This window comes from Lepisosteus oculatus, chromosome 19 (genome assembly GCF_040954835.1).
Source record: "Lepisosteus oculatus isolate fLepOcu1 chromosome 19, fLepOcu1.hap2, whole genome shotgun sequence".
In the NCBI taxonomy this organism is placed as follows: Eukaryota; Metazoa; Chordata; class Actinopteri; order Semionotiformes; family Lepisosteidae; genus Lepisosteus; species Lepisosteus oculatus.
The window spans coordinates 11,889,453-11,898,812 of record NC_090714.1 but is presented as its reverse complement, the minus strand read 5'-3'; the positions used below and the strand labels follow the sequence as shown (position 1 = coordinate 11,898,812).

General features: G+C 52.1%; 1 long non-coding RNA gene across 1 annotated transcript; it reads left to right on the top strand.

Moving 5' to 3' along the window:
* The first annotated feature begins 3,410 nt into the window (after positions 1-3,410).
* Positions 3,411-9,071, top strand: LOC138224294 (uncharacterized). Its single transcript, XR_011182732.1, has 3 exons — positions 3,411-3,557; positions 5,722-5,867; positions 8,661-9,071. It is a non-coding gene; the product is annotated as an uncharacterized lncRNA (long non-coding RNA).
* Positions 9,072-9,360: the final 289 nt, after the last annotated feature.

Sequence of the window (9,360 nt, the reverse complement as noted above, 5' to 3'; positions counted from 1 at the left end):
TGAAAAAGTGTCTCAAATTCTAGTGTCTCCTTGTATGACCTGCATAGTTTATTTTTTACCGTGCAACGCCAAAGAAATCATACATACAGTAATGTTAGTGGAAATACTACTTTTACCATTACTAAATGTCCAGAGTTTAACACCAGGTTCTTAATGTATGACAATATATTAAACAGCTTCATACTGGTCTCGGTTTTCTTGAGTTGCAATGTGCTGCAGTTAAGCTCGTCAACATCTGTTGCTGCGATTTTACCTGTCAACCAACCCTGCCCCCCCCACACTCTTCAAACCAAACAGGTGCTCCTCAAAGTTAGTGACGTCTCCCAGAATGGAGATTTCAGGCACAGTCAGTCCTATAGACCAGCTGTGTCTAGCCCTAGACAGCCTCAGTCTGTTCTATAGACCAGGTCTGTTTAGCCCCACTCCTGAACAGCCACAGTCTGTCCTATAGACCAGCTGTGTCTAGCCCTGAACGCCTCAGTCTGTCCTATAGACCAGCTGTGTCTAGCCCTGAACGCCTCAGTCTGTTCTATAGACCAGCTGTGTCTAGCCCTGAACGGCCTCAGTCTGTCCTATAGACCAGCTGTGTCTAGCCCTGAACGGGCTCAGTCTGTCCTATAGACCAGCTGTGTCTAGCCCTGAACGGGCTCAGTCTGTCCTATAGACCTGCTGTGTCTAGCCCTGAACGCCTCAGTCTGTCCTATAGACCAGCTGTGTCTAGCCCTGAACGGGCTCAGTCTGTCCTATAGACCAGCTGTGTCTAGCCCTGAACGCCTCAGTCTGTCCTATAGACCAGCTGTGTCTAGCCCTGAACAGCCACAGTCTATCCTATAGACCAGCTGTGTCTAGCCCTGAACGGCCTCAGTCTGTCCTATAGACCAGCTTCATCTAACCCTGAACGGGCTCAGTCTGTCCTATAGACCAGCTGTGTCTAGCCCTGAACAGCCACAGTCTGTCCTATAGACCAGCTGTGTCTAGCCCTGAACGGCCTCAGTCTGTCCTATAGACCAGCTTCATCTAGCCCTGAACGCCTCAGTCTGTCCTATAGACCAGCTGTGTCTAGCCCTGAACGGCCTCAGTCTGTCCTATAGACCAGCTGTGTCTAGCCCTGAACGGCCTCAGTCTGTCCTATAGACCAGCTGTGTCTAGCCCTGAACGGGCTCAGTCTGTCCTATAGACCAGCTGTGTCTAGCCCTGAACGGGCTCAGTCTGTCCTATAGACCAGCTGTGTCTAGCCCTGAACGCCTCAGTCTGTCCTATAGACCAGCTGTGTCTAGCCCTGAACGCCTCAGTCTGTCCTATAGACCAGCTGTGTCTAGCCCTGAACGCCTCAGTCTGTCCTATAGACCAGCTGTGTCTAGCCCTGAACGGCCTCAGTCTGTCCTATAGACCAGCTGTGTCTAGCCCTGAACGGGCTCAGTCTGTCCTATAGACCAGCTGTGTCTAGCCCTGAACGGGCTCAGTCTGTCCTATAGACCTGCTGTGTCTAGCCCTGAACGCCTCAGTCTGTCCTATAGACCAGCTGTGTCTAGCCCTGAACGGGCTCAGTCTGTCCTATAGACCAGCTGTGTCTAGCCCTGAACGCCTCAGTCTGTCCTATAGACCAGCTGTGTCTAGCCCTGAACAGCCACAGTCTATCCTATAGACCAGCTGTGTCTAGCCCTGAACGGCCTCAGTCTGTCCTATAGACCAGCTTCGTCTAACCCTGAACGGGCTCAGTCTGTCCTATAGACCAGCTGTGTCTAGCCCTGAACAGCCACAGTCTGTCCTATAGACCAGCTGTGTCTAGCCCTGAACGGCCTCAGTCTGTCCTATAGACCAGCTTCATCTAGCCCTGAACGCCTCAGTCTGTCCTATAGACCAGCTGTGTCTAGCCCTGAACGGCCTCAGTCTGTCCTATAGACCAGCTGTGTCTAGCCCTGAACGGCCTCAGTCTGTCCTATAGACCTGCTGTGTCTAGCCCTGAACGGCCTCAGTCTGTCCTATAGACCTGCTGTGTCTAGCCCTGAACGGGCTCAGTCTGTCCTATAGACCAGCTGTGTCTAGCCCTGAACGGGCTCAGTCTGTCCTATAGACCAGCTGTGTCTAGCCCTGAACGCCTCAGTCTGTCCTATAGACCAGCTGTGTCTAGCCCTGAACGGGCTCAGTCTGTCCTATAGACCAGCTGTGTCTAGCCCTGAACGCCTCAGTCTGTCCTATAGACCAGCTGTGTCTAGCCCTGAATGCCTCAGTCTGTCCTATAGACCAGCTGTGTCTAACCCTGAACGGCCACAGTCTGTCCTATAGACCAGCTGTGTCTAGCCCTGAACGGGCTCAGTCTGTCCTATAGACCAGCTGTGTCTAGCCCTGAACGGGCTCAGTCTGTCCTATAGACCTGCTGTGTCTAGCCCTGAACGGCCTCAGTCTGTCCTATAGACCTGCTGTGTCTAGCCCTGAACGCCTCAGTCTGTCCTATAGACCAGCTGTGTCTAGCCCTGAACGGGCTCAGTCTGTCCTATAGACCAGCTGTGTCTAGCCCTGAACGCCTCAGTCTGTCCTATAGACCAGCTGTGTCTAGCCCTGAACGGGCTCAGTCTGTCCTATAGACCAGCTGTGTCTAGCCCTGAACGCCTCAGTCTGTCCTATAGACCAGCTGTGTCTAGCCCTGAACGCCTCAGTCTGTCCTATAGACCAGCTGTGTCTAACCCTGAACGGCCTCAGTCTGTCCTATAGACCAGCTGTGTCTAGCCCTGAACGGCCTCAGTCTGTCCTATAGACCAGCTATGTCTAGCCCTGAACGGCCTCAGTCTGTCCTATAGACCAGCTGAGCACTGAATGGCGTAATCAGGAGGCACTAACACACTTTCCAGATGTCTGTTCCTTGGCCATTCCTCGTCGCATGTAAAAGCTGCAGAGCTGTGATTCTCCAGACCCTGGCTGTGGATCGATACGTGAGTGTTGCTCCTCGGCTTTGATAACGGAAGGCCGGTTTCTTGACTTGCAATGATCATAACAGGCTGAGGTTGTGCTGCTTTTAGTTGTTGGAGGCAGAGAAAAGTTTTGGTGTGTGAGCTGCAGAAAGCTGATTTCTGCAAGTGTGGATGGTATTAGGCTACAGATTTGGAAGTGGAAGGCTTGAGAGAGCTAAGTTGCCTATTGTCTTGCTGCTGTGTGCCAGGGCCTGCGGGCACCTCAGCCATCAGGAGTCTGTCTACAGTTCAACATGTCCACCCTCGTCCAGCTGGTAACTGTCCACCCTGTCAATACTCCTGAAGTCTCCCGCCACCCCCCTTCTCCCTGCTTGAACTTTATTGCTGAGCCAGGTGTGTCTCCACTGCGCACTTTGAGCCCAACTGAGATTAAACAGCGAAGTACATTTTGTTTAGAAGATTAGTAGCAATGTACTCAGCCCAGGGGGATGTGTGTGTATGGGCAGGGGAGGGATACAGTGTGATGTGCAGTTTTCCTATTTTTGTAAATACTTACGTATCTGCAGGGAGAAGGTGTATGAAGCTCTGGTGGAGGCCAGGGACCGGGGCAGCATGGTGCTGAGGCTGTGGGAGGAGCAGGAACTGCAGGTCAGAGCTAAATCTTCACTCCTGGTCCCGGAGGGCTGCAGTTCACCAGCTTCTACAGGTCAGCGAGAAACAACCTGGGAACACTGGTAATGAAGACGAATCATGTGGGAAAATGAAGTCCAGTCATTAAGAGTCCAGGGTGGAATGAAAGCCAGGAGATACTGTGGCTCTCTGGGGCCGGGAGTGAATATTGGTGACCTAAATAGTAAAAACTGTTCAATGGTCCCGAATCTTGTGCTCTTTACTTTGGCTTCGTCTGGTATTCCACTGATCGATCTGAATGCACAGTTGGAGCCCAAAACGTGGCCGGCGCAGTTGCGGTTTTTGAAAGAGCCTCGTCCGGTCGAGCGAGTTCTGTGCGAGTCAGCGGCAGGTGGTGTCCAGGTGTTGTGTGCCCTCTCTGCCACCAGGTGGAGCTGCAGGCCCAGCTGGACAGGCCGCCCCGGCATGAAGCATTTAAGAGGCTTTTTCAAAAATAAAATAAAACGTGGTTATTGAGTGGAATAAGCTGGCCGCTCACCGTACAGGAAAATCGAGGCAGAGCCTGTGGTCCCAGTTAGTCATTTGTAACTCTTTCTAGTAAATCAGATCTAAAGGAAGGTATGATGATGTCATGAGGCGGATCCAGTGACATCACGGGCAGCGCCGGTGTGTTTGGATCTAGCTCGTCCGCAGCGCCGGCGATGCTGACGCGAGTCTGAACGAGGTTAGAGCAGCTGTACTATCATACTGCATTAATTATATTACCCCAGTCTGACCCTGTTATCTGTCCTCTGATATCAAACCGTTATACATTGATGTCCGCAAACGCCCACTGCCTGTGATCTGAGAATTACCCCGTGTCTGTCCATTATGGCTGTTCGTCGTTAAAAAGACCTGTAAACCACTTTTTTTTTTCCCAGGGCCCTTTAATATGTGGGATAATCCCAATCACAAAACGTAGCCGGCTCAAATACTGGAGGCTCGAATTTGCCTAAGGGAGTGTGGAAGTGATGTGGGAAAACTGGGCAGCTGCACTCTGTGCGAGAAGGCGCTGGTTTTGATGTGACAAATGGACTTCATTCATGTGGCCGGTGAGGGAGGGGCACGGCAGGGGCCCCCTGCTTCAAGAGCTTTTCCCAGGCTCCCACGATTCAGGCAGGGCAAACGTTTTGCAGCTAGCCGAGCCCTGTGCGGGGCGAGGGAAGTGTCTGCCAGTCACCTGTGCCCCTGCGCAGTGCTGCCAGGCGCCTGCTGTGCCCTCACAGACTGCGGCCGACAGGCTGGGGACAGTGCCAGATTTCCCACTGGGCACCGTAGGCACAGTGCCTAGGGCCTACGACATTTTTAGGGCCTACGAAGGAGGGAGACACCAGTGACTAGGGAAAAAACGAGCTGAAACAACATGCTTGCGATCGACTCCAAATCAATAATCACACGCTCTCTAGAAACTAGGAGTTTCGAAGTGACGGTCTCTCGACTCGCTCCATCAATCACGTGGTTTAGCATTAGAATAGTTTAAAGTGCATCACGTCAATCGATGTCATTCAATAGGCGTTCACAGCTCTTTTCGCACATTGGGCCTACGCACGCCAAAATCCAGCCCTGGCTGTGGAAAGACCTCCTAGCCCTGGCAGAGCCCCCCATCGGTAACCCGCCCCCCCCAAAGCCACCTCCGGTCACCCTGTTTCTACACTGACCGCTGCTCAAGTCAGGGCACTCGTGTGCCCCTGCTGCTGTGCACGGATGAGGCAACTGCTGTTTCATAATGCCCAGCACTTGGAAGTGGTTTTAATAGTGAGTCCCTGTCCCTGGCGCATCAACAGCTCACGGGCACAGCCCCCTGTATTTTGTGCATTAACTGGCGGTTGTGTCCCAGATGATATACTTGTGCTAAAACCACCACTGGTGGAGCCTGCAGAAAAAAAAACACCTGTGGTGTGTTGCTGTTTCACGGTTTCCCATTAAAACACAAGGAAAAACACTCCTCGAGCAAAGGCTGCCTGTGTGTAGTCCGGAGAGGCATGCCTTATTACAGGGATCCTGATTTTCCCCTGATTGCACAGATCAGTGTGTTGTAGGCCCTAGACATCTCACACACAGGTCCCACTCTGTTCACTCAAACTACTGTTCGCTGCTGCTGAAAACCCCTTTACACCATTTCTGTGTTTTTTTTTTTTAAAAGAAGTCCCCCGCCTGTCTGGCCTGGTGCTTTCTTCGGGGTGCAGGACTCTCTGTGTCCCCCAGGAGGAGGAGAGGTGCAGGAGAGCAGAGTGGTGGTGGTCTCTGTGCGCCAGGCCGAGCCTCTCGTGCAGTTTGTGCTGGACACAGGTACGACTGGCTGCAGGCCCGCAGGGGAGCACTCTGTTAGGTATTTTAAATGGTTCTACCCATTTGCCTTCTCGTTCCTGGTTCTCATGGGCTTATTCAGTGCACAGAAACAGGTCTTGAACAGAAGTTCCCCATTCTGGGAACATGTGGGCTAAGAAAAAATCCCAGTATTGGGAAGGACAGCACTTATTACCACTGCAGAGGGAAGAAAGCACTAGACCTTTGAATTGTGGGATGGGTCCAGTTCCAAAAGAGCTGCAGCAGTTATTCCCCACTTTCGAATACCTCAATTTCCGTACATGTTTAAACGAACCTTTTCCCCCGGTTATTAAATGACAGGTAATGGGAGCATTGCAGTCCCTCTAGGTTCAGGTATTGATGGAGGTTTCTTGTGCTGTGGGCGCTGCGCTTCGGGTTGAGGAAGCGTGTTTTTCAACGAAAACCTGAAATAGTGGACCTGGAGAGGTTTATAGGCCTGTGTTTTCTGTGCCGGCCACTAGATGGCAGACTCAAACTAAGTTTAAAGAGAGCAATCACGGTCCTGGTACAAGAGTTTTCCACACTAACACTGAAGAGGCTGTTTCCTCTGTTTGCAGTAAAGCAGAACAGTACCCACCACACTCTCTGGTGCAACCTTTAGTCCTTCCTTAGGAGTATTTCTTTTCCACCCATCAATCCATCTGTTTTAATTTATTTTGCTCCATTTCAGGGTGAGCAGGCTCCTCAGGCTTTTCCAGTGGTTACACCCCTTGTGGACGAGCTAAACAGCAGCTGAGGTGTAGGCGAGGCCTTGCTGCCCTTAGGCCCGGTGTCTGGTTGGCACATTCATCGTCATCCCATCCCTTTCCATTGGCGTTTGTCTAATTCAGGGTTAGTATGGCCTGAAGCCTATCCCAGGCAGCACTGGGCGTGAGGCAGGCTACACCCTGGATGGGATGCCAGTCCCTGACAGGGCACACACAGACACCCACACTGGGGTCAGTTTTCTTAGAAGCCAGCTAACCTACCAGCATGTCGGTGGACCGTGGGAGGAAACCGGAGTGCCTGGAGGAAACTCCGTGACCATGGAGAGAACACGCAAACTCCACACAGACAGTACCCCAGGCCTGGGACTGAACCCAGGGCCCCAGCGCTGCGAGGCAGCAATGCGGCGGGAATTCAGCTGGTGCCTGACCCAGGACCTGAGCCCTCCGCTGTTTCCTTCTGTCTGCCTTTCCGGGGTGCCTCACCCACTTCCTGGCCTCGGCGGACCTGGGAGGGCGAGACCTCGCTGGCTCTGTCCCCGGCGAGTGGCTCCACCGCTCCGGTGAGGAGGTTTGGGCCTCAGCGCGTGAGGTCATGGGTCAGGAATGGGAGGTGATCTCTGGAATGCGCGTGTGTTGATGAACGTCAGTCTGGTGCTTTTTCGGCAGCCTGGTCTCAGAGTGGAGAGCTGAGGGCCTCCAGTAAGCAGCCAGAAGACCAAGACCCCTTCCCCGTGTTGTTCTTCGGGGCGTGGGGAGCAGGGAAGAGATCCTGTGGATAGTCCAAGTACGCTGGGGGTGAGGGGTAATTGGAGGGTCTCTCCAAGCTCCGTCAGTGAAAAATCCTGGGGCTTTTACTGGGGCAAATTGCCTTCGGCTTTAATTTCCCCAATTCTGCCCTTGAGGGCCACAGTTGAGAAGATCTCTTTCCATGGGGGAACTGCAGCCTTGGGGCTGTTGGGCCCGAGACTTTGAGGTTCTGCATGTAGCTCCTGTTAGTGGAAGTGTGGCGTCTTAACGGCCCAAACTCAGCCGGGAATGACTCAGATACATGTCAGGACAGCAGTGTGGAGTGCAAGACAGGGCTCTGGACTTCAAGCCAGAGGGCAGCGGACTTAAAGCCCAGGTGAGCTGGGTTCATACCTTGTACAGAAAACGAACGAGGCCTTTGTTAAGCCCTCGTAGGTAAAAATAAATGGAATGCAGTGGCTGTACCAGGAGCAGGGCAGGTAGTGTCAATTTTGTGTGATTAACAACTTGAAGACTCAGGGGAAGGGGACCAACCAGGCGATGGTCAAGTTTTTGTTTTAATTAAACTCCTTCAAACAACACAATGCATTCGGGTGGCCTCAGCCGATAAGCTCCTGATTCAGTTAACCAGCTCAGAGCCTAAGTGGGGGTGAAAACCACAGTTCTGTTGGCCTTGAGGATCAGATCTGAACAAGGCTGTCCCTCCACCGTCAGCAGTATGTGAGCAATTCGTCTTTATAATAATCACAACAAGCCGAGCCGTTTTTTTTTTAAAACTGCTGCCTGAGAGAGAAGTCCCAGGTTAATACATCACCCACACTGCCACTCCGTACACTAAATAATAAATAGTGGGTAAAGCTCAGTAGTGTGCAGAATGTCGCTGAGGATGAATGAAGGCAATAGGATTGGTACCAGCTAATTTCTTCTGGCTTTATAAGAAGCTTGAGGACATTTAGCTTCCTGCTTTTTGTTACCTGATGATACCAGTGCCAGGCTCTGTTTCGGCTTATACAACAGAAGATGATGTATAAGCCAAATGTGTTAATCGCACACCCCAACTGATGGCTTCTGCACACAGGCACTTTATGCACATACATACTACATGGCATTTCTACATAAACATTGGTTCGCTTCTTTAGAGATGTGTGAGTAATGTCTTGCAGTGGGGACATTAATTGCTACCCCACCTAAAAGCCATACTTGTTAGGATCGGAGGAGCTTTGGAGCACAGCCAGCTGCAGTTCTTTCTTTGTCCTGGAGGGGGCGCTGACCTTTCGCTGACCGCCGTATTTGTGTCCAGGTGCCGGATATGGTGGAGCAGGCGGAGGGCCCGTGCAAGAGGAGACCCGCGGTCCTGGGGGAAGCCGGGCGAGGACAGTGTGGGTGTGGCGGCGCCCTCTTCTGGCCCAGGCTGCGTGCCCGCAGGCTGAGCTGCGGCCCTGCCACCTTCCCTGCGCCCGCATGGAGAGTGTCTTCACCGTGTCTGGTCTGTCTTGGCCTCGATAACTCCTGTCCTGTTGCATTCTCTCTCTTTCTCGCTTTCCAAGTCTGCCCTTTCATCCATATCTTCTATCTCATAGCCATATCTTTTCTATACCAGAACAAACCAGTGTGAAACTGTATTCATGGTGGAGAAACAAGTATCTGATGCGAGTACGTGAATGCTTCTGTACAAATGACTTCACCCTTGGTCTCAGTCCTGGCCAGGAAATAAAACTCGACACTCTAGCAATGATGAACTCCAATGATAAATAGCTAATTAACACGCAGGAAGATAATGAGCTTCGGCACTAAATGTGTGAACTTCCAGTACCACCCTCCTCGAGGTGAGTGAGAGCAGCAAAAGCTGTCTGGCACACGTCAGGGTGCTCAGCGAGTTCTGTCCTTGTTCAGGGCTGGTGGGGGGGGGGTCTACTTAACACCGTAACTCACCCTTTTTGTTATGAATCTGAAATCGAAAAACAGAAGAGGCGCGGCCGTTGGGAATAGGAGCCAAGCCG